General features: G+C 45.4%; 1 protein-coding gene across 1 annotated transcript in view; it reads left to right on the forward strand.

Annotated features, from left to right (window-relative positions):
• PMP34 (Peroxisomal Membrane Protein 34) overlaps nucleotides 1-21492 on the forward strand; it is a 104108-nt gene that overhangs the window by 39677 nt on the left and 42939 nt on the right. The gene's annotated exons all lie outside the window — the stretch shown is intronic.

Here is a 21492-nt window from a genome sequence, read left to right on the forward strand (position 1 = left end):
GTAGTGTTTGGGGCTACCCAGCCACATAAATCTACTCACGGTTCAATGAACCATGTCACTTTTTACTTTTGGCTGGTAGAGAGCGGATGTCTCCTCTGTATCTCTCCTTTCAAGGCTTAGCCATTTACCACTACATATTGCTTTAAGCTCATTCTTTTCTTTACTGATATGACTTGTGTTTTTATGTGACGCTCCATTCCTGAGTAATATAGCAGTTTCAGATGTCGATGTTTGTTTTGCAATTAATGGAAGGATTCCTCGGCGCTAACGATTCTTTGAAGGGGAGGAATTTTTAATTCTCTTTTTATCTTTTCCTCAGCGCTTCATGACGACATCGGGTTGCAAATTCGGTGGCTGTAGCTGTGGTTGATGTCTTAGCTGTCGACTAGGTCTACCTCCGTTCGCCCATCCTTCGTCTTCTGCTGACGACGAGTCTTCTCGCCTTCTACCAATCTCGTTGTCTCCCAACATTCCGCAATTTTTTTCTCTCTCCCTACAGGCAGTGTTTCAGCCTGCGTATGCAGCGCCACCTGTTGAAGATCGCTAGATCAAGGACAATCATCAACCCTTACCTTGCTCGGCAATCGCCGAATCGACGGACTTTCCTTCTGTTTAATGATCGCAGGGGCGAAACTCATCACCTCGACTTCCTGGTCGGTCAGATTGTCGTTCGCGACAATCAGATGTTAGACACTCATCAGAGCGTCTTTTGTCACATAGATCGCTACGATCACAGGATCGTAGGTTATTGCAATCTCAACTTTTTTCTTCTTGAAGACGAACTCCTGTTCGGTTTCCCATTCTCCAGGGTGTTTACTCTGGCAGGATTCCCGTTAGGGAAATCCCTTCGGTGACAACTCAGAATTAAGCCTTGGCTTTTTCTCCAGCAACACTTTGTTAACCTTCATTTGAGATAAAACTCATCGAAGGGCAGTAGAGTGCTGCTAGGAGGTTTGCCTCCAGATGCAAGATATTCCCCTTCCGAGGGAGTCCTTACACAACCTTTATGCACATTTGCGCTTACGCTGAAGATCGTGAATTATAAACTCAAGGTCACGAGCTCATGATGATTGTGGTCTCCGGCTCCCGTTAGCGCTCATGCTCATGATCGTGAGCTGCACGCTCACGGAGACGCTTATGACCATGATTACGACACTAGTTTTTCCTCAACCCTTGAGGAAGCTCACAATCACGAGCTAAACACTCGTGATCGCGCTCATGCTCACGATCGTGAGTTACACTCTCAGTCATGAGCAAGTCGCTCGTGACCACGATTGTGACACTAGTCTCTTCTCAATTTTTGAGGATGCTTGCAATCACGAGCTAGACATTAGTGATCATGAACGAGACGCTTGCAAGCACGCTCGAGTTACGAGCGTGAGTTACACAGTCATGAGCGAGACTTTCATGACTATGATTGTGACGTCAGTCTCTATAACCCTTGAGAACGTTTATGCTCACGAGCGTGAATTACATGCTCACGGTCTCAAGCGAGACGCTCGTGACCATGATTGTGACGCCAGTCTCTACAACCCTTAATTACGTTCACGTGATTGCGAGCAACATGCTCCCGATCGCGCTCACGCTCACAATCATGGGTTACACTTTCTCTTAATCGTGAGCACAACGCTCGTGACTGCGATCTCGAGTGTCTTGTAGTCACGATCACAAACTAAACACTCGTGATCACTACCTAGATCGTGCTCATGATCGTCAGTTACATGCTCAAGCACAACGCTCGTGATTGTGATCACGAGGGTCTTGTGGCCACATTCACAATCTAGACACAAGTGATCACGTCAGAGACGTTCATGCTCGCGATCGTGAGTTATACGCTCGCAGTCGTGAGTAAGGCGCTTGTGACTGTGATCGCGGTCTCGACACTCTCACTGTCTTGATCATAAGTTCTTCTCTCACTGTCACGAGCAAGACTCTTGTGATCTTGATCGTGAGCGTCTTGTGGTAAAGATCACGAGCTACACTCTCATGATCATGAACAAGACGCTTGCAAGTCACGAGTGATGAGCCCCTATCCCAGGCTAGACACTCTTGATCATGAACTAAAAGCTCATATCAAGAGGTATAAGCTCACAGTCACAAGATCAACGCTCACGATTACGAAATAGACGCTCGCGATCCCGAGCACAAGCAAGACGCTCATGATAACGGGCACAAGCCAGACACTAAATATGAGCTGAAGCTCGGGATTATGAACTAAATGCTTATGGTCATGAGCTAGATGCTTACGATCACGATCTAGTCACACACAAGCTCTTGACGCTTACGATCGCGAGCTAGATGCTCGCAGTCACAATCATGAACTAGATGCTCCCACTCGTGAGTGAAACGCTCGTGCTTTCGTATGAAACTTGCTCACGCTTTCAGGCAAGACGCTTACGCTCTTAGGCATAACGCTCTCGCTCTTGTACATGATGCTCATGCTCTTGTGCGAGACGCTCATGCTCTTGTGCGAGATGCTCTCACTCATAAGCAAGAAGCTCTCGTGTGAGGCGCTTATGCTCAGGAGTAAGATGCTCACATTCTCGTGTGAGGCGCTCACATGGGAGACGCTCACACGAGGCGTTTCAAGACCTAGGAGGCTCTCATGATCATGAGCAGAGTCTCAAGCGAAACGATCCCGACCGATTCGGTAGGTCTTAGATTTTCCAGGTCTCTTATTTGTCAGCTACCAATTACCATTTTTCAACGGCTAAACGATCTTCAGTTGCTTATCAGTAGCACCGTTCGCTGTTTTTATGTTCAACAGCTAGTCATTCGTTGTCCTACACGACGGAAGCTTGTCGTTTTTGCTTGCTGCCCATTTTGCTGCCTGATGTTCACTAGTCTCCACTATAAGCCTAGTCCTTTCTAGGCCTCTAGTTTAACAGCGACTTCCTGAGAGAGAGCTGCTCAAGAGAGCACTCTCTCCTAGATGGCATAGATTGTCACTCCTCGCTCTTGAGCTTATTCTACTTTGTTAAACCTTGCAGAGCTCATGGAATGACGGTCTTTTCCTTCTGGGAACCTAAGAATACACCTTTCTTCGGCAACAGGGATAATAAGCTAGTGCAAGGCTCGGTGCCCATCGCTCTTTTAGTTCCTGTTTGTGTATCACAAACAGGGCTTCTTGGGTTCCCAAAGTTTTCCCACCATCGGCGGAATCAGAGGGATCCACTTTAAATAGGCCAGGTTTATGCATTGAATCCGGCACACTCACAGGAAATCATCTCCCTTGAACGTACATGCTTTTCTTGTACACTTCATTCATACTACAGGAAGGCTTGCGAACGAATTGCTTCAGAAACCAGGTTGCTGCTTCAGTTGCTACCTGCTCCCCTGTTGTCCTGTTTATTATGGGCTGCTCACGAGCCGAATTTGCTTGAATAGGAACTACGCTAGTTAGGCAGTCTCCTGAAGCAAATCAGATATCAGATGTGATAAGGGAGGCAGATTCTTCGAATCCGTTTTTCTCCTCCCCCTTCCCCTTCTATAGCGGGAGAGACAACCTCTTGAGGTTACCGCCATTCTCTCCCTTTTAGAGAACGAAATTCAGTGCTGTCTAATCAACAGCCATAGCAATTTACTTGCTGTGATCCGGGTCAGCTCTAGACGGGTGACATGACAGGAATAACAGAGGATATTGAAAATCTGGGTTCTCGCAATCTTCGTTGGCCCTTATGCCCTAGGACCTTAGTGGAAACACATTCAACCTCCATCTGCTTCCGTTCCGGGGAAACATCTTTTATCTACACTTCATGATACTCAGGCTTGTTCATGAAGTTGGATGAAGATTTCCTCCCGTAACCGCATCTCCTTCTTAGGCCAGAGTGGTTTGGAATAAATATATTCCTTTCTCATAAGAGAAACCCTCACACGAGGTCGAAATAATCGGCACATGTTTTTTTGCCACGGAAAGAGAGTCCAGACTTAGCTACAAGGATACTATCGTGTATCTTCCTCTAGGAAATGGTAAGCAGTCTCTATCTTCTTCCTCATGATTGGAACATACGATTTCATAGGAAGACGGGGGACGCCGGAATATAGCCATGCATCTTCGGTTAGAAGTATCTACTTTTAGTCTCTCCTCCTGAGACAAACTTAACCTTCAAACCTTGTCATGCGAGGGAAGGTTTTGTGATCAACCAGTTAGTCTCCTATATAGGATCGGCCCTCGTCTGGAAGACCTCGGCCTACTGACTGGTTTTAAAGTCTCGAACTCCTGCGAGACATCTCCTCTTGTTAACCTCGATCTATAATTTGAGTAATCGAAGGAATGACACGAAGGTCATATCCTATACGGATATCCTTAGCTTGTGTCATTACCCTGTAGAAATTTCCGCAGGTCCGACAAGACTGCATTAGTCCCCGTCGAGTGCGACCTCTGATAAACTAGCCGGGTCCCAGGTCCGGCACTAGGGATCGTCCTTCTCTTGGTCCTATATAAGACCTGAGCAAGTAACTGTCCTAGTTAAAAGGCTATCTGACGAGAATCTCTTCTAAGGAGTAGATGTCCTTGTTCTTCTGGTTTTTGACACTTCCTATAGAGGCAATCAAAGCAAAGGGGGAGGGAAGCCACATACAGGACCATTTGTCCTTAGGACTATGATGAGAGCACAAATGATACCGTCTCTTAATCCCCTAGTAGGGACCTTCTTTTTTCGGAAAAGTGCCGGGGAGAATGACAGTGATTCGTTGGTTTCCCGTTCACGGGAAAACACTTCCTGCTCCTATGTGGTCTCCCCTTCGTGGTATCCTGTCCACGGGTTTGGATTTTATAGACCACCCCTTCTGCAGGAGTATTCCTACTACAGCCTCTGTTTTAGAGGTCTTCCTTCGGGAAGCGGAATGAATATCAGTGACAAGCAGTGATCATTTTGCAGGAGAAGGACTGCTGTCTCCTGTTAGATTCCCTTTTGAGAGCAATTTTCTTCGAGAAAGGAATAGAGGGCTTCTCCCACTTCCATGCAGACTTATAGTCAGATTTGTCTCATTAAGGGACTCTACTAGAGCTTTGATCTAGCCTCGTCGGCAAGACTCGTCTTTCCGAAAGACAGGTCACATACAGTGGCATATCTACGACTCTGGAGATCCCATTACAGACTTCCTTTACGACTAGATACTCCGTGGTGAGAGTCGAGAGAAATCTGTTTTTTTTTTTCCTCTTCTCAAGAGTGCTATTTTAGTCATGCACTCAAAAATTGCCAACGAAGGGAATCACGCTCTCCATAGAGTTTGAACCGATTACCCGTAGTGGGGTGATACAGCCTTCAATGGGATGGGTGTCTCTAAACTGCAGATCTTTCCCTGATCCCGAAGACAGGTCTTTCTCAGTGTGACACTCGACCAAAAGAGAGACGTACCCTGTCGGTCTCCCTCAACGTCTCTCGCTGACAGTGAGAAACCAAGTAACATCCTATTTTGTTCCGGGCAGCTTGAACCTGAGGTCCAAGCCCTCCAACTGGGAATCTGCCACTTTGTAATCAAGGCTGTATCACAGGTAATTACTTTAGGACATACTTCGAGGAGGGTGATTACCTAGCCCCAAGGGTATAGCACACTGGTTCAGATACTCATTATTGTTTTTTTATTTTTCACGCCAGTGATTATATTGAGGCCATACCTCTGGAAAACAATGAAGGAGTTCGCTCCTTAGGTTCAGCACGCCTCGCTAACCCTAGGAAGGTCAAAGGAGGGAGGTTGTAAGTATATCGTCCATGACGGGAACACAGGGCATATACCAGTCACAGAATCCCTCTTCTCCTCCTCATAGAGATGACCCAGAGCTCTGAAGGTTTTAGGGTATAATCAGTCCATAACGTTTTCAAGCAGCTCCTTTGTGACACAAACCGTGCCATTGGTACGGTGGAAAGGTGTCTGATCTCCACCTCACCTTACCTACAAGACGTTATTATTATTATTATTATTATTATTATTATTATTAAATGCTAATCTACAACCCTAGTTGGAAAAGCAGGATGCTATAAGCCCAGGGGCCCCAACAGGGAAAATAGCCCAGTGAGGAAAGGAAATAAGGAAAAATAAAATGTTTTAAGAATAGTAACATTAAAATAAATATTTCCTATATGAAATATAAAAACTTTAACAAAACAAGAGGAAGAGAAACTAGATAGAACAGTGTGCCCGAGTGTACCCTGAAGCTAGAGAACTCTAACCCAAGACAGTGGAAGACCATGGTACAGAGGCTACAGCACTACCCAAGACTAGAGAACGATGATTTGATTTTGGAGTGTCCTTCTCCTAGAAGAGCTGCTTACCATAGTTAAAGAGTCTCTTCTACCCTTACCAAGAGGAAAGTAGCCACTGAACAATTAAAATGCAGTAGTTAACCCCTTGGGTGAAAAAGAATTATTTGGCAATCTCAGTGTTGTCAGGTGTATGAGAACAGATGAGAATCTGTAAAGGATAGGCCAGACTATGTCTGTGTAGGCAAAGGAAAAGAACCGTAACCAGAGAGAAGGGTCCTATGTAGAACTGTCTGACCAGCCAAAGGACCACATAACTCTAGCGGTAGTATCTCAGAAGACCCGATACGTTTTCGCTATCGCTCCTGTGGTCCACAACGCTTTCGAGCAGCTCCTTTGTGACACAAACCGTGCCATTGGTAAGGTGGATACGTGTCTAATCTTCACCTCATCCTACCTACAAGACGTGACCCACAGAAGATCCGATACGTTTTGTCTATCACTCCTGTGGTGGTGACAATAAGTGTTTTAATAATACCTCGGGCTCCTTGATGGAGAAATAGCAGAATGTTGAAGGCATTGGCTACCCGGGGTAAGACTGGGATGAATGAAAGTATGCCTGGCTCATTTACTTTCATCATCTTCCCCTCCTTTGAGGAACAGTGCCATGGGTCCCTTTGCAAAGTTGGCTTCAACCTCTGTAGGTAATAACCACTTCCCTTGTGTAACCAAGTATGTTTTTCATATACTCGTACATGTCCCCAACGCCTCCTGTAAGGTAGGCCTTGGAAAACGTCTTTTTATGTGTTGAGCTCCTATTTTATCTAGGAACATCTTACCTAGACATTCTTATATCTCTCGCAACTATTTTAGTTGCTCAGGCCGCTATCATACTCACTTGTATTGATATGCGAGGTGCAAGGTTTCCCACTATTACAGTCTAAAACTTTACTAGGGAAACCTGGGTCAATGACTAAGCCAGTAGTTGGACTTACCACCTTCCTAAGAGTGAGTCATCCTATATAGATAGCGGAAGGTTTGTTACTATGGGAACAAATGACTAATTTTGTATTTTTCCCTAACTAATATAAACTTTTAGCTATTTATATAAATTGGCCTGCCATCACCTTTCCCCCAATAAGATCTGCCTGCAAGCAAAAAGTGACATGGTTCATTGAACTGTGAGTAGATATAGGTGGCTGGGTATCCCTCAACCACCCCTTACCTACCCAATATTAGTGGTTAGGTGGGGTTGCCACCTCACACTTTAAATCTAATGGCTACCTTCCAGCTCCTTCTAAAGTAATATCCAATAGAAATAGCTACAGGTTTGTATTAGTTAGGAAAAAATACAAATCATCTCCGATTTGTCAAATTTCTTCTCTGTAAATATGCATACTGTATATAGATTCATGCTTATGCTACACTATGTAATATAATATGTACAGTATGTTTTTGTATAGTTGAACACACATGTACAGTAATCACATATCCATATATCCTACTTTGTTAAGTTAACCATTTGTTAAAAACTTGATAAAGTACATTTGATTGTTTACTAAATTGATAATATTACGGGCTCTGACAAGATTTTCATTGTTTATTTCAAAAACTTTCTCATGGAGTACTTGCAGGTCTTACAGTCAATGTATGGAACAATTTATTATTTGTAATTTGTCACTGACAATGCCGCTGTAAATTAGTAACTTTTGCGTATTCGATACTTCCTACGTCTTTGAAGAAATTTACATCGTAAGAAGGAATTTTTAGTGATATCTCTTGTCAGCCTTTTGTAACTTTACACTAAACTATTTTAGTATGAGATATTTTGTTCTGAAACAGGTGCTGATTTTAGATGCTTAAAAATTCGTTAACATATTATTTATCAGCGCCAACAATTTCCTTTGTTCATTCATACTTTTATGAATTTTAAAACTTTCGGCTTGAAGAATTACAATACTTTACTTCACTTGGGAGGCTTGTAATCTTGGGAGCCTTTTAATGAAATAATTAATTACTGTATCTTGAAACCAGTTTCCATAGAAAAGAATTTCTATAAGTTATAAAAGAAAGAGGTAGAGTAAAAAAATAGGTTCTCATGAAAGAATAATTGTAAATTTAATTCAAGGGAAAACTTAACATATTCAAATGCTTTAAACCAAATGATTGAATATTAATCTAATAAGTTAGACAGTATTGTGAATCATGATTGATTGCCATTATTATTATTATTATTATTATTATTATTATTATTATTATTACCGTGTTATTATTAACAAAACTACAACCCTAGTTGGAAAAGCAGTATGCTATAAGCCCAATGGCTCCAACTTTGTAAAATAGCCCAGTAAGGAAAGGAAATAATAAAGTAAAGTAAACCATATTAGAAGTAACGAGTACAGTAATTAATATAAAATATGTTAAGATCTGTAACAACGTTGAAATAGATCTGTCATACTGTATATAAACTGTGATGAGAGACTTATGTCTGCCTTTTCCAATATATGGAAAGATTGATTTGAGGTGGGACTTTCATGAAATAATATCATTAATAAGAATACAATATGTGCTTAATGTACAATCACCAAAGCTGGAGTGGTTTTTGAATTTCTATTACTGTATTTTTTTAGGTTGATATAAACTAAGCATAATGAAGTCCCTCTACTCCATTGCTTTTTACAACCCCCCCCTCAAACCTCCTTTGTTACTCGGAAGACATATTTATTTCCACTCTTCCATATAGAGCTATTATAAAGAATAAGGATGACACTATGTCTAATATTATACTGAACTTAATAATTTACTTCATAAATCCTAGGAAACAGATTTGTATTCTTTATAGGTAAAGACTACATAAATAATGGCCATTATGAAAGATCGGTTTGTTCCCATACTAACAAACCCCTGTTATTTATGTGGATTATCTTTCAGCGTAGCTGGGAGGTAGCCATCAGACTTTAATTGCAAAGTGTCAACCCTGCCTAACCACTTGAGCGGGTAGGCTGGGGGTGGCTGGGGGTTACCCAGCCGCCTCTATATATACTGTCACAGCTGTGAGAGACTACTTTTTCTTTTGGTTCAGTAGAGATCGGATGTGTCCGTTCTCCTCCTGACTGTCATTGGACTTTTTCAATTTTGCTCTTCCTTTTTAGGTATGCGTGCCTTCTCTTGCGATTGCCTTCATCACGCGAACCTGTCCAGGGCGCGAAGGTGCCGCGTGCAGGACCTTCATGTCGTCATTGCAGACCGACCTGCACTCTGTGTCCTACTCGCCGAGGGCATCGATGCGAACAGGGTTCACCCAGTGCAGAGAGTAGTGAGTGGTCTGCCTCCCAATGGGAGAAATTTGGGCGGCATAGGAAGAAGACGAAGCGTGACCGTTCTCCTTCAGGGGTGAGCAGAGCGCATTCTTCTTCTCGCACCCCCAAATCTCAAAAGCTCCTTCTCGCTTGTGCTGTTATGAGGGACGATCGAGTAGGTGCACAGATCGATTAACTCCTTGGCATCCCCGGGGTTCTGGGGGAGTTGTTGCTCCCCCTAGGGGAGTAACTTTTCCAGCTGCTGGCAAGCCATTCTCCTTTTCAGATCTGCTGCAGGTGTGGTCGTTCTTAGGGATTTGGGACCCCCTTCGAAGGAGGAGCTACTGCGCCTTCTTCAGCGTGGTGCCAGGAAGGACCCTTCTCCATAGCCGTCAACATCTCACGCTCTGGAACGGTGCGAGGTCCATCTGTCGCGTTCTCCTGGCCCTTCCACTCGTGAACGAGGTGATTGCTCGCATTCTCCAACGGCCCCCTGCTGACGACGAACCCCCTCTCCATCCTGGGACCTCGTGCGCAGATGAGGCTCCCGTTCGTGTGGGGAGCGTTCACGAGAACAACGTTTTCGATCGCGAGGCCGACGCTCATATTCGCGAGCTAGGCATTCGCGACGTTCACGCTGTTTTCAAACGAGAACTAGATGCTCTCGTTCACGAACGATCATGAACCACTCGTTTGCGATCAAGGTCTAGACGTTCCTCGTCTAGAGGTAGAGGTAGGCGTACGTGCAGTCGATCTGCTCGTAGCCCCTCAACCAGACCTTCCAAACGACATCGGACTGGACTAGAGTAGTCCCTACTCCTAGGCCTCCTCTGCCGACTTCGTCGGACGTAGGTGCTTCTCTGAGGCAGCAGGAAGGTCTAAGACCTTCCTCTTCCTCTATGGTTCCTAGTGCTCCTATTGCGAGCACTTCTGCTCGTGAATTGATTCAGTTGACGTGTGAAACTAGCAATTTTGCGCGCGATTCTTGCGATTTCGCGAGCAAATTGGCGATTTCCACGAGCAATTCACGAGCAGATGTGTCGGAACCGCGAGCAAGTGTGGTACCAACACCTTCGCCTCGTCCCTCTTTCCAGAAGGGTTCAAGGAGCCTCCTAATAGGTTCGCAAAGATGCCTATTATACCAGGCCTTCCTTTGCTCCCAAAGAAACGTGTTCCTCTGCCTCAGAGGTTATCACCTCCATTGACTGGAGCTCCTTCTAGAGTTCCACCCAAAGGACACTCTCCTAGGGAATTCCAGGGTTTACCTAGAGGTTCAGAGCTTCCTCCATGGGTGAACATGTTCATGTCCACCCTCCTGAAGACTGACTGAGGCTCTTACATCACAACCTCTAACTGTCTCAGTCAAGGCAATCCCTAGGATCCCCTTGGAATCCTCATCGAGTTCGTCAGTTGAGAGTCAGGATCCTAGAAGGAAGTCGACCGCAGACATAGTTCGCAGATCACCTTCACCCCAATTACGTGCTGAAGGTCCAATTCCTTCTGATCCTTATATGGCTAACTTAACTTTTACGCAGAAGAGAAGGATGAGAGGCGTAACACCACCTCATGCAGACATCATCCGTCTTAGGATGAGTAAGGACATAGGCTCGTCGAGGGAGATTGTGATCCATCCCTTCAACCCTCAAGAAATTGAGGTAGTGCCTCCGGACCAATGTCCGGTTTCTGTACCTCCTCCAGAGGAGGAGCCTTCAGCTCCTACTGCCAAGGCTTCATCAAGGGCCTCGAAAACCTCGCAGGTTCCCCTTCCTAAGACTGCAGAGGAGCGTCCTGTGTGTAGGAAATCGTAGGACACGAAGACGAAACCTAAGAACGCTGCGGCACGGGAAGCTAGAATGGCTGAGGCACAGACACAGTCCCTTGTGGTGGGTCCTCCCAGTCATTCTGTTAATGACCCTGACCTACCCCAGGCTCTGGATGTAAGCCTGGAGATGGATGATCCCATAGATTCGCAAGACGAAGGGAAGGATATGGTTCTCGACAAGATATTCGAGACCCAGAAGCCTTCCAGGTCCAGTGCAGCTCTTCCCTGGTCCAAAGGTTTGACAGCCGACAAAAGGAAAGCTTTTGCCCAGATAACTGGAACTTCTAGTGCTTTGAGGGCAGGTTCCTCCTCTCAGTCCCTTCCACTTCCTTTTGTTCTACAACGGAAGTATTACGAGATCGAAGAAGAACCACATTCCACCATGACCCTCGACCATTCAGTAGAGTCCCTAACGAAGGGTGTATCGACTCAGACCCTCTCCTCTCTGAAGGCCTTCCTCTCGGCAGTTGAGCTCCTGAACATAGAGAGAGGCACGAAGTACGCCATGCAGGCTGCTTCGTAGCTCGATCTATGGCTAGGATCCTTAGGCTTCATGGTTCGCTCCTACGATCTTTCAAAGTAGTCCGCCAGGAAGACTATGGAGTCCTTCCTGTTGTCAGGTACCCGGACTCTTGAGTTTCTATTGCACCACTTCATCAACCTGTTGGCGAATGCCATTTTCAAGAGAAGGGATGCTGTCATAGGTAGGTTCCACAAACAGGTGCCGAAAGTGGAGGTCTCTCGGTTGAGGAATCCACCCTCGTGGGTTCATCTCTCTTTGTTCTGGAAGAGATGGAGAGTGCTGCTGAACGATGGAGAAAATCGTCAAACAATTCTCTTCTCCATAGGGCCATGACATCGCAGACGTATGGTAGACCTTCCCAGTCTTTACAGCCTCACCAAGCACCTTCCTCTACTCACCAGAAAAATTTCTACTGTAGGTCCTCTGGACCTTCTAAGGTGTCTAAGCAGCCCTTTCCATCCAAAGGATAGAAAGGCTCCAAGTCCTTCAGAGGAAAGAAGGGAGGAAAGGGAGGTGGTCATTCCCAGTAGGAATGGCATTCCTCATCACCTACCACCTGTGGGAGGATGGCTACAGCCCCGCTGGCAGGTGGCTGCTCCATGGAGCAGATCCTTGGACGGTCGAAGTGATCGCCCTAGGGTATCGCGTCCTGTTCATTCAATCTCTCCCTCCTTTGACTCGGGATCCAGTGCATCTAAGCTTCTATGTGAAGGGATCCGCAAAGGAGTTGGCCCTCAGGGGCCGAAGTCCAGACCATGCTGCAGAAGGGTGCTCTCCAAAAGGTTGTGGACAGGTTCCCAGGCATCTACAGTCAAATTTTTCAGGTGAAAATGGCGACTGGAGGCTGGAGACCAGTCATCGATCTCTCCTCTCTGAACAATTTTGTTCAACAGACTGAGTTCAGAATGGAGATAGCAGACACGGTTATCCAAGCGGTTCGTCCAAGGGACTTCATGTGCATACTGGATCTGAATTACGCATACTTCCAGATCCCAATCCATCCGTCTTCAAGGAAGTATCTGAGATTCATACACAAGAAAAAGACATTCCTGTTCAAGGTTCTATGCTTCGGTCTCGCGACAGCTCCTCGGGTATTCTTCAGAGTGTTCGCCCTAGTGTCATCTTGGGCTCACAGGAACGGCATCCGTCTTCTCGGATATCTGAACGACTGGCTGATCCTAGCAGACTCAGAGATGACCCTTCTTTGTCACCTGGACATGCTCTCGAGTTTTGTCAGGACCTGGGGTTTCTGATAAATCACAAGAAGTCATTACTGCAACCTTCACAGAGACTGGTATACCTCGGTAGGATCATAGACACCGTCTTAAACAAAGTCTTCCCATCAGACAAAAGAGTACACAGACTGAAGGAAGTGGCCGCACCCTTCCTCAGGAAAAAAGTAATTCCAGCCTCTCATTGGTTGAGTCTGTTAGGCCATCTAACCTCTCTCATCCGTCTTGTTCCAAACGGCCACCTCAGGATAAGATTCCTGCAGTGGCAGCTGAAGTCCGTGTAGAACTAACTCTCCGATCCACCAGACACCCGAGTTTCAATAACTCAGGATCAGGTGACAGATTTGAGTTGGTGGATGGTAGAAGAAAACCTTCGAAGGGCCCAGAATCTTCTCGTTCCCCCTCTGGATTTGTTGCTCTTCACAGATGTATCAAAAGAGGTGGGGGGGGGGGACCTCACCTGCTGCACCATACGATCTCCGGCCTTTGGTCAGAGTCAGAATGGTACCAGCACATAAATCTTCTAGGGATGAGAGCAGCTTTCCTAGCTCTTCATCAGTTCCAACAGTTGTTGGCAGGTCACTATGTGTTGTTGATGAGCGACAGCACCACAGTAGTGGCTTCTATAAACAATCATGGCAGTACCTTTTCGCAGCTTCTATGGCATCTTGCAGTAAAGATCCTCAGATGGTCAGAAGACCATTCGGTGTGTCTATCTGCTCGATTCATTCCAAGCAAGAGGAATGTGCTCGCGCACAATCTGAACAGAGTGACTCGGATTGTAGGCTCCGAATGGTCTTTGAATCGTCAGATAGCCAACAAAGTCCTGACTATGTAGGGTTCCCCAACTGTAGACCTGTTCGCAACATCTCTGAACAGCAATCTTCCGCTGTACTGTTCTCCAATCCCGGACCCCCAGGCTCTATGGCAAGATTCTAACACCGATGGGACACCTTTCCCCGTTTTGTCTGATGAGAAGACTGCTCAACAAAACCAGAGCCTCCAAAGATCTAATGATGACCCTTGTAGCTGTGCTATGGCATCATGCAGAGTGGTTTCCAGTCCTCCTGCAACTTCTAGTAGATCTACTGAGAGAAGTCCCTCTATGACCAGATCTACTCAAACAACCACACAAGAACATTCTTCCACAAGACCGTGCAGTTGCTTTAGCTTCACGCGTGGAGACTATCCAGTGTCTCCTCTCTTAGAAGGGCTTTCCACGACAAGTTGCGGAGCGTAAGTCCGAATACTTGTGTAAGTCTTCAGCCTCGGTCTACCAGGCAAAATGGAGAGTATTCTGGGGTTGGTGTCGTGGAATGAATATCTCTCCACTTGATACCACTATTCCAGTAATAGCGGAGTTCCTTGTATACCTTCGGGAGGAAAAGCTTCTTTCAGTATCAGCGGTAAAAGGCTATCGCTCAGCCTTAAGCCTAGCCTTTAAGCTGAAAGGAGTGGATATTTCCTCTTTGTTGGAGCTTTCTTTACTCATACAGAGTTATGAGATCACTTGCCCCCAATCAGAGATTAGGCCTCCTCCTTGGAACGTGGTTCGCGTCTTGAGATCCTTGAAAGGACCTCTTACGAACCATTATGCCATGCAACTGACAGAAATCTCACTTTGAAGACGGCGTTCCTTCTCACTTTAGCCTTGGCAAAGAGAGTCGGCAAACTTCATGGCTTCTCGTATGACATTGCCCATTCAAGGAGATGGGGGTAAGTGACACACGGCTTCATCCCGAGTTTATTGCTAAGACTCAAAATCTTGGGGTGCTGTACCATAGATTTGGGCCCTTTCAGATTGCGAGTCTTCGTTCTTTAACCAACGACCCAGATCACTTGTTACTATGCCCAGTGAGGAGTTTGAGATACTATCTATAATGCACTGCAGCAACACGGCTCAGACTAACACCTCTGTTTGTTAGTTCAGGTAGAGTAAAGAGGATCACCAAAAACATGGTTTCCTCCTGGATTCGCTAAGTAATCGAAATAGCCTAGGCTCCTGATCTTCCTCAGGCTCATCGACATAGAGCCCATGATGTCAGGGGAATCAGTACTTCCCTGGCATTCAAACGCAACTTCTCCGTGTTGTAAGTTCTCCAAGCAGACATGTGGAAGAGACAGACCACCTTCACAGCCCATTACTTAAATTACGTGACCCACAGGAGACTCGATACATTCACTATCGTTCTTGTGGTGGCTGCTCAACAAGAGGTTTAAGATACCTCAAGCTCCTTGATGGACAAGTAGCAGTTGGTTGAGGGCATTGGTTACCCGGGTTAAGACTGGGATGAATGAGAAGAATGCCTAGTTTTCTTTTCTTCATCTTCCCCTCCCTTGGGGTACAGCACCATGGGTCCCTCTGCAGGTAATTATCACTTCTCTTGTGTAGCCTAGTAAAAGTTAAAAAATTAATATCCTCTCCACGTCCCCATTGCTTTTTGCGAGGGACCAATGGGATACGTCTTGTTTTTCCTATGTAAACTCAGAAGGCGTTCATACAAATTAACAACCTCTATTACACTGTATTGCACAGGCCGCTAATATACTCACTTTGTATACTTCAACAAGGAGTCAGAGTTTTTCCTAGACCACAGTCATATACGGTACCAGGTAAAACCGGGTCAATGTCCATACCAGATCTAGGGCTTCCACCCACCTAAGAGGGAGTCATCCACATAAATAACAGAAGGTTTGTTAGTATGGGATCAAATAACAAATTCGGAGATACATTTGTATTTTTGCCTAACTAATATAAACCTGGAGTTTATATAAATTGGCCCGCCATCACCTGTCCCCTGGAAGACCTGCCTACAATCAAAAGTGACATCTGTCACTGCTGTGAGAGTATATATAGAGGCGGCTGGATACCCCGCAGCCACCCCTAGCCTACCCGCTCAAGCTTGGTCTAATCGCTACCTTCTCGCTACGCTGAAAGATTATCCACATAAATAACTCCAGGGTTGTATTATTTAGGGAAAAATACAAATTATCTCTGAATTTGTCATATTTGTTTATTAGATCACGCTCTCCATATACAGTACTGCCAAATTATGCAAAGCTTTTGTTTTCCTCTACGTATTACTTTTTCATAACTTGAAATAATTCGCCACATGGAAAACAAGTTAAAATGATAAAAAACCATAGAATTATAGACAAAACTAGCCTGGTTTCCTCACTAAATGACCTGGAACAGACATCAACATATTCAACCAAACAGAAGTTTGGAATGCCAGCGTACATTGGATATATATTCAAAATATACAGTATACTGTACTGTACTAAATTAAAAATGGAGTAAATACTACTTCTGAATTGTATATTTTATGGACACTTCTGATTGATTATTCCATTTTTAATTTAGTTTATATTTTTAAATATAAAACTTACCCGCTGGTTATATAAAAGAGCTGAAGTCCCTGACGCCAGGGCAGAAAATTCAAATCTCGCGCTATCGAAGATACGCCAGGTGTACCAACCGCACCCTAGCGGTAGAACAGGTGGAACTACACACCAACTCCAGTTCTTCTCTCTGCCGTCATAGCTGACTGACATACAGAAGTTCGCTCTCGTGTTTTTACTCTCTTGGGAAGTTGTTTGGTGATGTACAACGTTCTTTTTTGAGTTTAAGCTATCGTTGATTAATTTTCCTTGGTTCTTATCTTGAAATCTTTTTGTTTGAGATTTTCTTTATTGTTTTTTCCCTTACTTTTGCTTGTCGGTCTCTCACGTTAACTTTAAAATGGCCGACTCCTCCCCTGCTCAGCGTAGGTGTGTTAGTGAGGGTTGTCGTACACGACTTCCTAATGGATCTAATGATCCTCATTCTATTTGTGTAAAATGTAGGGGTAAATTTTGTTCAATAGATGATAGGTGTAATGAGTGTCTTTCCTTAACTAATGATGATTTTGTTACTTTCGATCGTTATGTTAGGAGATTAGAGAGAGATAGAGTTAGGCGTAGTTCTTCCCGATCTGTGGATAGAACCTTACCTAATTTACCTGTTCCTATTCCTGTTCCTTCCCCTGTGGTGGTAGATCAGGAACCTACTATGAAGGACATGTTTACTGCTATTTTGTCTCTTGGTGAGAAAGTTGAGTCCTTAGCAGCCGATAGAAATACTATCTTTTCCGAGTTAAAGGTATTGAAAAACCGTGATCCTATCGGAACTGTGGAAAGTGTTTCGGTGTCTGATGTGGTACCGAAGAATCGTGACTCTCTCGGTGTTGTGACAAGTGTTGATAATGTGGTTAGTGTTGCGGAAGGTGCGTCGACACGAGTGTCTGATGTGGTACCGAAGAATCGTGACTCTCTCGGTGTTGTGACAAGTGTTGATAAGATGCTTCTCGTCGTCTTGCCTTAAGGAAGACGAAGATTTGGTGGTCCATTCCAGAGTTCGACCATTTGCTTAAAGGTCTTTTCAGGGCCTTCGAAGTTTTTAATTTTTTGGACTGGGCTTTGGGGGCTTTGAGTAAGAGGGTCTCTGATATGACGGAAACGGACACTAGTGGTTTGGTTCATTTGATGTCCTGCTTGGACAAAGGTGTGAGAGATGGCTCCAACGAACTTGCTGCCTTGTTTACAGCTGGAATTCTCAAGAAAAGGGCCACGATGTGCTCCTTCCTCTCCGCAGGAGTGTCTCCCTAACAGAAGACAGGCCTTCTTTTCGCACCTTTGTCTAATTCTTTATTTCCTCAGGAATTAGTGGGCGAGGTGGCTACTGCTCTCACTCAGAAGGCCACACATGACTTAGTTGCTCATTCGACTAGGAAAGTTTTGCCTCCGTCATTCTCATCTCGAAAACCTAAGGAATCTTCTTCTGGGTTTCGTCCTCAGTCCTTTCGTGGTAAGCCCTCTGGAAGAGGCTCTTTTAAACCAGAAGGAAGGAAACCTAGAGGCAGAGGGGGCAAGTCCGGCCGAGGTAAAGTCTGACTGCCCTCTCCTTCAGACAGCAGTGGGGGCCAGATTGACTCACTTTTGGGAGGCTTGGGAGAGGAATGGAGCAGACCCCTGGTCCGTCCAGGTGTTAAAGGAAGGCTACAAGATCCCCTTCCTGATCAATCCTCCTTTAGTCACAGATCCAATGGATCTTTCGCCCAAATACAGAGAGGGTCCCAAGAAACAAGCCATGCTTCTACAGATGTCTCTTTTATTAGAGAAACGAGCAATAGAGGAAGTGCAGGATGTTACGTCTCCGGGGTTTTACAACCGCCTTTTTCTAGTACCCAAGAGTTCCGGGGGGTGGAGACCGGTTCTGGACGTAAGTGTGCTCAATGGTTACGTCCAAAACTCGACGTTCACTATGGAGACTCAGAAAACAGTTCTGGCAGCTGTGAGGAAGGACGATTGGATGGTCTCTTTAGATCTTCAGGATGCCTATTTCCACCTTCCGATTCATCCCAGCTGCAGACGTTATCTGAGGTTCATGGACGGAAACAAGGTCTTCCAGTTCAGGGCTCTTTGTTTCGGACTCTGCACGGCTCCTCTATTGTTCACCAAGATCATGCTGAACGTGGCAAGCATGCTGCATTCGAGGGGAATCAGGGCCTCACTGTATCTGGACGATTGGCTGATAAGAGCCTCCTCAGCCGATTGTTGTTTGAAGGACCTCAAGATGACTTTGGATCTCTCCAGAGAACTGGGTCTCCTGGTGAGCTCGAAAAAATCACAACTCATTCCATCCCAGGAGATTCTTTATTTGGGGATGGAGATTCACAGTCGGAGTTTTCGGGCTTTTCCGTCGTCGGTGAGAATCCAAGCAGCCCTCCTAAAAGTACAAACGTTCCTGAAGAGAGATCTTTGCTCCGTCAGAGATTGGATGAGTCTTCTGGGGACTCTCTCGTCGTTAGAGAAGTTCGTGACCCTGGGGAAGTTGTTCTTGCGTCCTCTTCAGTTTCATCTCAACCGCCATTGGAAGAAAGGGGACAGCCTCGACAGGGATTGCATTCCCATCTCGACTTCCATCTAGTCTCATCTTCAATGGTGGAACAACGAGCCCAGACTGAAAGAAGGCTTGTCTTTACTTCAGAGGAACCCAAACCTCGTGTTGTGTTGCGACGCCTCCAACTCGGGGTGGGGAGCCACTCTAGAGAAGCAGGAACTTTCGGGGACTTGGACGGTGGAGCAAACCTCTCTCCACATCAATCAAAAAGAGCTTTTAGCTATTCATCTGGCTCTCATCGGCTTCGAAAAGCAGATCAGGGGCAAGGTAGTCCAAGTCAATTCGGACAGCACGACAGCTCTGGCCTATATTGCGAAACAAGGCGGGACCCACTCTTGGCCTCTGTTCGAGATTGCAAGACGGCTCCTCATCTGGGCGGAGGAAAGGAAGGTGACTCTTTTGACGCGGTTCATCCAGGGGGTCAACAATGTGAGCGCAGACAGACTCAGCAGGAAAGGTCAGGTTCTCTCCACAGAATGGATTCTGCACCCGGACATCTGCAAGAGTCTGTGGCGGTTATGGGGTCGACCTCTCGTGGATCTCTTTGCCACCGCGAAGACCAAACGACTAGAGTGTTACTGCTCTCCGGTTCCAGACCCCGAAGCTTTACACATAGACGCTTTTCTGATGAACTGGTCACACATGGAGGTTTATGCCTTTCCTCCGTTCAAGATCCTTTACAAAGTGATTCAGAAGTTCGTTTCACACGAGGAGACCAGAATGACACTGATAGCTCCGTTCTGGCCGTCAAGGAGCTGGTTTCCAGAGGTACTGGAATGGATGGTGGATGTCCCGAGAAGCCTTCCCATGAGACCCGATCTTCTCAGACAACCTCACTTGGCCCGAAATCATCAAAACCTCCGAGCTCTACGTCTGACTGCCTTCAGACTATCGAAAAACTCGCTAGAGCTAGAGGATTTTCGAAGAAGGCAGCCAAGGCAATTGCAAGGGCAAGAAGGTCTTCAACCATCAAGGTGTATCAGTCCAAGTGGGGGTTGTTCAGGGAATGGTGTAGAACTAACGCGATTTCCTCTTCCAGTACATCGCTTTCCCAAATAGCAGATTTTTTCTTGGACCTTAAAACTAAGCATAACTTCTCGTCATCAACTATTAAAGGTTACAGGAGTATGTTGGCGACGGTTTTTCGACACAGGAACCTAGACCTTTCTGATAATAAGGATCTACGAGATTTACTTAGGTCTTTTGATACGACCAAGAAGATTCAAACGTCTCCCATCGCCTGGAATTTGGATGTTGTCCTTAAATTTCTCATGAGTGACAGATTTGAGCCTTTACACTCGGCTTCATTTAAGGACTTAACCTTGAAAACCCTTTTTCTAGTTACCCTCGCCACTGCGAAAAGAGTTAGTGAAGTTCACGCTTTAAGCAAGAACATTGGTTTTCGGAATGGGAAAGCCATTTGTTCTTTGCAACTGGGGTTTCTGGCCAAGAATGAAAACCCTTCTCGACCATGGCCCAAATCCTTCGAGATTTCTAACCTTTCTGATTTGGCTGGCGATGAATTGGAAAGGGTTCTCTGTCCAGTTAGAGCTCTACGGTGTTATGTGGACAGAACTAAGAATCTGAGAGGTAACTCAGACGCTCTGTGGTGTGCAGTTCGGAAACCCTCGATGCCCATGTCCAAGAATGCCTTGTCTTTTTTCGTTAGATTGTTGATTCGAGAAGCTCATGCTCAGTGTGATGAGTCGGATCAGAGGCTCCTCAAAGTCAAGACACATGAAGTCAGAGCGGTAGCGACTTCAGTGGCCTTTAAACAGAACCGTTCTCTGCAAAGTCTGATGGATACAACATTTTGGAGAAGTAAGTCTGTTTTTGCATCCCATTATTTGAAGAATGTTCAGACTCGCTATGAGGACCTTTTTACGTTGGGTCCTTTTATAGCTGCTAATGCGATAGTAGGTGAATGATCTACCACTACGTTCCCTTTTTTCCTAATACCCCTTTTCTATCTCTTGGAACTCGTTTGTTATGGTTGTTTGTGGAGATTGGGCGTCAGTCTTCCGCAATCTTTGATTTGGCTAGGTGGTCAATTTGTTCCTTGAGTGCACCCGGAACAAGGGTATTGGTTGAGGTCCTGTCATGTTATAGGTGTTTGTACCGTTTGACAGCTCCTAGAGATTTTCAGCCCGAGTGGATTACTGGATCTCTTAAGGATAGCGGACGAAATGAGGCAGAGTATCATTGCTGTCAGCTTCCTTATCAGGTGAGAACTGCTTAAGTTTATTGTATGTAACCCTTAAGTGAATTTTCTGTATGTAGCTGTCTCTGACCCGCCACCAAGGGGTGTCAATCAGCTCTTTTATATAACCAGCGGGTAAGTTTTATATTTAAAAATGATATTTTCATAATAAAATAAATTTTTGAATATACTTACCCGCTGGTTATATAAATTTAACACCCTCCCTCCTCCCCTCTAGAGACTACCTATGGTATGGCTATGAGGCATGGAAG

This window comes from Palaemon carinicauda, chromosome 36, assembly GCF_036898095.1.
Source record: "Palaemon carinicauda isolate YSFRI2023 chromosome 36, ASM3689809v2, whole genome shotgun sequence".
Lineage (NCBI taxonomy): Eukaryota > Metazoa > Arthropoda > Malacostraca > Decapoda > Palaemonidae > Palaemon > Palaemon carinicauda.